Raw genomic sequence first — 7864 nt, 5'->3', positions numbered from 1 at the left:
AACGTGGGTGGGGGCTCACCTATCGTGAAGTGCTGACTCATTACAATTCTGATTCTCTCCATAACGACGCCATGGTTAGTGAGTTCGTCAAAAAATGTCGAAGACCAGACCAGATGTGTGGCGGGCAAACATCATGTTCATTGCATAAATTTAAAAAATGTCATTGTCTGAAACCGTGTTAATGTTTTATAAAAATGTCTTTTATTCAATAAACATTGTTAAAGAGAGTTACAGAGTCATGCGTTTTTTCTTCACTAACAACAATAGAGTATCATTTAATAACTAACCCATTTTAGTATCGGCAATGTCCTCTTTCTTTTTCTTTTATTCATCACTCTTACATCTTCTACATAAGAAACATCCCCATCTTCACCTGTAGCGTATTTTAAACTTTTAAAATCTGCGCGAGCCAAGGGGTTGGAGATGCTTGTTTCCGGTAAGTTTAATCGGGCTAGCGTCCGAAGAAATTCACTCCATCCTACCGGTTTCTCGTTGATTTTTTTTCCCACTCGCACACAAATGTCTCAACAAATCGCTCATATGGGAGCCTTTGATAGTTTTTCCTCTAAAAATAAATTCACTTAACGGCGTCCAGCTTACATCTTCTGCCGACAGTCTTTTCAGCACATAGTTGGCGTTGCGGCGGAAACGTGGACCTATGGCGTCCAAAATATCCTCATAACGTCTACCTGTCACCTCAATTGCGGTCTCCTCTGCGGTCTTTAGTTCACCCCCCTCATTGGCTTCGTTGCGAATCGTAATAGGAATTTGCTCGGAGTCTTTTTGTTTGACCAACCCCATGCAACGCTGCATTAAGGTTTGATAAATTTTGATCTTTTCATATTGATTTAATTTTTTATTATCCAAAACCTGTTTCATCTCTTCATCCAAAGAATACTCTGCTGTATCACGGATGGTCGGAGCGGGTCGATTCAGCCTCTCGAGCTGATAAGGTGAAATCAGGAACATTTTCTGAGCCGTTTTCAAACTCATTTTATGATTTGTTCATAAAGCCACTAATGACACTTCCGAGAACAGGTGCGAAAGCGGCCAGTAACGGCAATATAAAACCACCTTTCTGAACTAACACAGCTCTTTTCTTCTTCAAAGTATTTTTCTTATCAGCCAAAAAGCGGATATTTTTCTTTTGCTTTTTAAGTCTCTTGTAAAGTTTTGATTTTAAGGGTACATGTCCTTTAAGAAGATTTAGAGCAATCTCACATAATGCTTTCACTAAACTACTGGGGCCTGTGAGTAGCAAATGCTTACGTTTGGCCGGTTTGGATGTAAACAGAGATTTGAGTAACGGTCCGTTTGTTTTTAAAAGCTTCGTCATCGTTTTATTGTTTGGGTATATAAACGACAGGCCACTGGTTATGTAGTACACCTGTACGCAGTCTATATTGTTCTGGGCATGAAGGTGTCACATCTACCAGTAAATACCCATGCGGCTCTCTTGTAGCATCTTCAAAGCATTCCAGGAAAAACTTACGGTTGCTGGGAGAAATTTGATTTGCCAGGACACTCACCTGCAGTTTATTGCAGGGGCTTTTGAACAAAATGAAATAATTACTGTTTAAACTAATAGTGCGGCTGAATTTGCCCTGATGGAATACATTCTGCGTTAGCATTATAACGCTTAAATTTTTATGATGTCTATATTGGGTGAATATTCGGACCACTTCCGGGTTATCCGAAGCTTGGAAGATGATGTCATCCAAAATCAGTAGATGCTGCTGCTGTGGCGGGAACAGCTTCTCGTCATCAAAAGATTCAGGCAGCCCCTTGATAAAAACAATGTCTTTATTCAGGTTTTTGAGCTCATCGTACATTGGTTGATATGAAGTATAAACCCAGACAATATTATCAGTTTTTTTTCTCATAACATGTTCAGGATTTTCCAATACATTTTTTACAAAGAAAGGCTTGCCACAACCTGAAGGCCCTGCTACTAGAGATGAAAAAGGAAGTTCTAATCTAGGGTCAAATTCAATCTAGTTAAAAGCCATTTCCACACACACACAGACACACGTATGGATAGATAGAAATATCAGTAGCCAAACGGTTCAGTGGTGCCTCGCTCTAGCAGCCTTCTTTTATCGTACACCACATGAAGCCGCTTGGAAAACTACATGTTTCTGAGATGAAACCCTCTCTTATCGCGAACGATATTATGTTGAGGAGCGTATAGCACATCTGAGGTTGCACCTGCTGTATCAATGTACCCTTGAACCAAACTGAGCATGCTATCGAGATTCATGCTCTGACCGCTTTCGTGACTTTGTGTGATCCCCTTTACCTTCATGACCGTCTGAGATGATCCTCGTGTTTTGTCAGCGTATGTTTTGGGGCCGGCTGAGACAAATTCTAAAATGCTGTCATTCGAAAGCTCATCTGTCAAATTACCCAGATAATCCCCTAGAGGGAGAACACTTTCGCCCGGTTTAACCGTGTACACGAGGCTGTCTATATCGGTGTAAAGGACACGCCTCTCTAAAATTTCTAAATAGCTGTACATTTTTAGGCGTGCATAGGCTGTTGTGAAACACGCTGCAGCCACGTTTGATGTTTTTGAGGCGGGGATCTCATTGTTTATGTTGATACAATACTGCACAATTGAAAGCTTCTCACTGATAAAATGGAAGAATTTCACATTGTACAGACCTGAAAACAGAAGTTCAAAAAAATCCTCAGATTTTGTCACAATTTTTGTGTTTGCCATGTTGTCACGTTGCGCGAGTTTTCCCCACAGATTGTTAAGACAGAGTTTTGACACTTGCCTTTTGCCAGGGTTTACAGCAATTTTGGAAGGGTCTAGTTGGATACCCTGATGAATGGCGTACTCCTGTATATATCTTTCTCTATCAGCCTGGTTGACCACGTGAGCGGGATAACCTGAAGATTCCTGTTTACCTTTTAGAAATGTTCGCATGTAATCACGGAAAATTGTGTCGCTCGTTCTTGTGTAATGCCACACTTCTGTAATTTCTGCAACCGTGTACCCGAGATCGAGTGCCTTAACAAATTCAGGGGTTGTCCAAACACCTGTCAACGATCTTTGCTCATCACTATGTGTACACGCCGTCTGCTGGTTGTTACACTCGGCGCATGTACGGCACAGTGTGAAGACGAGTTTACCTTTAGCTGTTTTGAAGGGTAGAACGGAAAAATACAAAGCACGGGGTGGGTTGACTGTGGCACTGATGAAACCGAAATACGACCTAGGGTCTTTAAAATCACCGTGGATAATCGTTGGATGACCGATAGGGTAGGTGCCTGTACTGTTGATGAAAGGGTATAATGACGTCACATCAACATACAACACACACTCGTTTGGCTCTGCCGTGTATCTTAAAACGAATGCGTTTGTTCGGCCCCCAAAAAGAGCCTGCCTCAGTTTGAGCGGTGTAGGAAATTTGGTTTTTTTAAGGAATTCCTTCACCTCTATGTCCATCTTTTTCACTTGCAACCATTCATGCTCCCACATAATTACAAGGTACACATCCTGTCTAAGCTGTAGATTCTGAATTTTCTTTTGTGTTTTATCAAACCTCTCCTGAAAAGGGCGTTTGGTTGTCGGGCATATTTTAGAGAGGTCGAAGCATTCTGCGCAGCCATGGTGATAACAACCAAAATACTCAAACACTATTTTTACGCCCCCAATTTCAGAATAGCCGTCTACAGTGTAGTTGTCTAATGTAACTTTGCCCCCGTTCAATGCATGTCTAATTTGGATATTTTGGCTGTGCATGATCCATTGCATGTACTGAATAGAATCATGCGAGAAAGCTTTGTGCTGACGCATATAATTGTCTGATGGTGTAATGGCTAGTGTTTGTGGGGTTAGAAAATTAGTGGGAAAAACTTTCATGCACGCCGACGCAATTGTTACCGCGTTGAATGGATCTGTTCCGGTGGCCTCAAAAAACTCGCTCCTGAATTTTTAACACCCTTGCATTAACAGATCAACATCATTCTTGCAGTAGGCTATTGCCTGTTTAGCAAAATCAAACACATTGTTAGCTTCTTTGGCATACCACTCGTCAAACTTTGATCGTTGGGAGGGTGACATTCGCTCGGTACCGTAGCACCCGGGGTCAGGGTGAGACCCTACGTAGTTTAGATGCTTCAAAGAGCTGAATTTGTGTGGGAAGTAACCCTTTGATTTGTCTTCAAACCCCAGGGCCTTAGGCATTGCACTTAGAGGCATCGTCAAGAATGAGAGAGAGTCTATGAATCGAGATTATGTGTCTAAATCGACAAATGATAGAACTTTACTCCCTTGCATCAGAATGTCAAGTTTGAGACCTAATTCAAGCATTCTCCTTATCAGTATGTATGAATCAAAACCTCTCGCATTATGTGCAACAAACGTAGTTTGTTTAAACCGTGGCCTTCGAAAAAATCTGAGAAATTCGTCAACACAATCTGTGCCAAACCATTGCTTCGTCAGTCTATTTGATTTGCAACAGATGAGAAAAGGTTTGTGTAAACCGTCTGTATCTACATAGGTTTCGAAATCGTAGTAGACTACATTTTTGCACGGTGGTTGAGGCTTGATGGGCTGAATGTAGCACATGTGGGGGTTCAACAAGGCGTCATCTTGATTTAAGATCTCATCACACACTGTGCACTTTTTAACGGGGCAACGATGTTTAGCACCGGTACCATCAGCTTTCACATAATAGTGAAGACCACACTGCAAGCATTTTTTGTATGAAGCGCAGTTGCTCACACGATTCATTGATCGAAACTCTCTATGTTTGGTAAAGCATTCCTCATTACGACAAGTTTTGTTACAGTCGGGGCAGATGACAGGTTTAATCCGTCGCTGTTTACAGCATGGATCGAGACAAACGCTACAGTGTCCTTCACACTGATGCTGTTGCCAATTCTCCTGCCCTTTGTAACTAGCCTGCAAAAGAATGCATGACCAACGAATGCCTCTATCGCTTTCACGCCGTAATAATGACCCTCGAGGTGTAAGACAAATAAAGTGTCGTTATCTGTTTTGGGATAACGCGTGTCGAAAAAGGTCATGGGGCGGCAGTCCTCTTTTCGATACATTACAGTTATTTTCCGTTTGAGGACTTTCTCAAATTTACATCGCCCAGACTCACAGGTGTTTGACAATCCAATCCTACACTCTCATGTAAGAGCCGTGCCTGTCTTGTGGCCTGTTTTGTTGTGAGTGTGTCATTTAGCAGATAGGTTAGTGAGAGAGCGAAACACAAATTATTGTCTTTATTACGAGGTATGTGTAGGTGTCGTTTTTTCAACCTCAAAATCTCTCTGTTGGTAGTGTTCAACAGCCTGCGACACATTCCACCACGCAATGGAGTGACTATTTGTACAATGAGCTCTAAGCCCTCATCAGCCAGAAGCTCTGTATTTGATTGGGCTAAACGTTCAAGCATGTCTGATACATTATCTCTGATAGAGTTTATATATCACTAGTTTACTGGCAGATGTGAGCTCTATCATTACCACCCGCTAGCTCGATCTGAATTACATCACCTGTTTGTGCCCTGCTAGCTACCTCTTGCATGACATCATCTATTTTATCTTCAATCTGGAGGTAGAAGGTTGCAAAATCATTAATGTTCTGTTGCGATGGTATATTTAGCTGTCGCCTTACCTCTACATTATTGAAATGCGACCTATTGATTACAACAGAATCGCCGCGCTGATCAGCTAATACAGAACCGTTGTTAGATTGCTGGGGCGTGTGTTGAAACGCTGTTGTGTTGTCATCAATAACATCTATTTCGTGATCAATTATAACAGAGCAGTTGTTATGCTGAAATAACGGCGGAACGTCGTCAATAGCAACCGGTGATGAATCGGCAGAGTTAGCGGTCAACGGGTCAACCAGAGGCTGTGTATTTAGATTTTGGATAATGTTTAGCAACTGGACAGGAATATCAGGACTGATACGCCCGTTGCTGTCATTAGCTTGGTTGTTTAATTCTGCTATCATGTTTAGCAATTGTGACGGGATTTGTGTAGGACTCTGTCTCCCCTCATTCGGACTTTGATTGTTCAATTCATCTATGACAGCTTGTAAATGTGTAAGAATAGCAGGACTGTCTGGTCTTTCCCCCCTCTAACAAAGCCGTGCTCACATTGTTGAGCAAATATGTTACTTGACGCGTAGACGTATTGTTAACGTTTGATAAATCTAGGTCTGGTGTTTCACTTCTTTGGCTTGTTTCGCTAAATGGTAGCAAATCTATTTCATCAATGTTTGCTAAGAAATCTGACTCCGTTGACGTAAGGTTTGAATGATCCATTATATTTTCTTTTACAAAACAGCAGAAACAACACAAACCTATTTTGATTCGGCTAAATCTGTAAGGATTCGAACAATCTTAAAACATTCTTGTAACCGTCTTTTGTAGATACAGTTACCACGGCACTTTACAGGCCCCCTGCTGGTTGAGTGGCACGTGTTGTAGAAGGGCTGCCCCCTCCTCCTCCTCCTCTTTCTCTCTCTCTGTGCCTCCGTGTCACGATGTTCACCGGCAAGTTAATCGTTTATAATACCAAAAATAGCAAGTTGGATGATAGCACACAAAGAGAGAAAAAATAGGAATACCTCCAACTTTGTTTGTCGACTCTTGATGGTGATGGTTTAAACCCTCGTAAGTAGATAGAGCTTCAACTAGCTCCGAGTCCGTCGTTGCTTCCGGCTGAGCGGTGTGGGATGCAATTGGATTGGTTTCAACAGTAGCACGTGACTCTGATGTTGCTGGTCTCGCTGGCTCTGTCGTTTCGACTGCTCCAATATGGCGGTCGAAGGCAGCTTGTGTTGGCCGATTGTTTTTCCTAGTGGCCGCGGCCACGAGATCTGTTACATACATAAAATAAAATCAGCAACTAATACCCTCTATATTAACTATCTTAGATGCACGATTGACTCACCGTAGTCTGATTGTGTTAGGTAAACGTCGCTAAAATCGTCGTCAAAAGATGCGTGGACATCGGCAAAAACGATGATGTCTGCAAATATTAAATAAACATTACATCTTGTTTTATAAAATAACCTATTATTATTATTTGTTATTATTATTATTATTTGTTATTATTATTATTATCATTATTATTGTGAGAAATGTAGTAAAATGACTTACCTTTAACCATTCTCGAAACAGCTTTTTGACGCGCTTCGACTCCGTTGCTCAGAGCGATGGCTTGTCTTGTCTTGTCTTCTCCAAAATGATGCTCGTCCACACGAAACTTTAAATTCGGCGGGGATAGGACCACGCCTATGGGATCACGTGTCGCGGGAAATCGGATAACTTTGGCCGTATGTTGATGACGCATCAAAGGCTCTACCTCATCAGATATCTTTGGCACCAATAATACCGACTCCACTATTGTTTATCAAATTACATTTCAGATAACTTTGGCGCCATGCTGACGACATATTTTCTCAACAAAACCCCCTTGATCCTCTAAACTAATGTTTGCCAAATTATATGCGTCTCTCTCTCTCTCTCTTTCAGATAGCTTTGGCTAAACTATTGTTTCACAAATTACATGCGACTCTCTTCCAGACAACTTTGACACCAATAATGATGACTCTCGTGACCCCCCACATTGACACAAACCCCCTCCCCTTCGCCTTCTCAACAAAACGGGCCCCTTCAACCCACACGTATGGTGTGGTAGCAAAGCTAGCTCAGAGGGCTGGTAGCAAAGCTAGCTCAGATGCTGCACCTGTTTTGATTCATAAAAATACGTGCCCATACATATCCACATCTAAAAATGGCGCCAGCAAACCAAAATGGCGACAGTCAAAGATGGCGCCGTCACAAACGGCGCCATCTTGATGCCCCCAACCCCGCCCCACCCCAAATAA

At 42.0% G+C, this 7864-nt stretch overlaps 1 long non-coding RNA gene across 1 annotated transcript; it reads right to left on the bottom strand.

The window, feature by feature from the left end:
• Nucleotides 1-305: 305 nt before the first annotated feature.
• On the bottom strand, nucleotides 306-7206 carry LOC148394784 (uncharacterized). Its single transcript, XR_015859484.1, has 4 exons — nucleotides 7134-7206; nucleotides 6925-7002; nucleotides 6599-6850; nucleotides 306-1784 (listed from the first exon to the last, which is right to left on the bottom strand). It is a non-coding gene; the product is annotated as an uncharacterized LOC148394784 (long non-coding RNA).
• Between the last annotated feature and the right edge of the window lie 658 nt (nucleotides 7207-7864).

This window comes from Syngnathus floridae, chromosome 7 (genome assembly GCF_059516105.1).
Source record: "Syngnathus floridae isolate MCC-2025c chromosome 7, RoL_Sflo_1.0, whole genome shotgun sequence".
Lineage (NCBI taxonomy): Eukaryota > Metazoa > Chordata > Actinopteri > Syngnathiformes > Syngnathidae > Syngnathus > Syngnathus floridae.
This window is presented reverse-complemented; position numbering and strand designations above follow the sequence as displayed.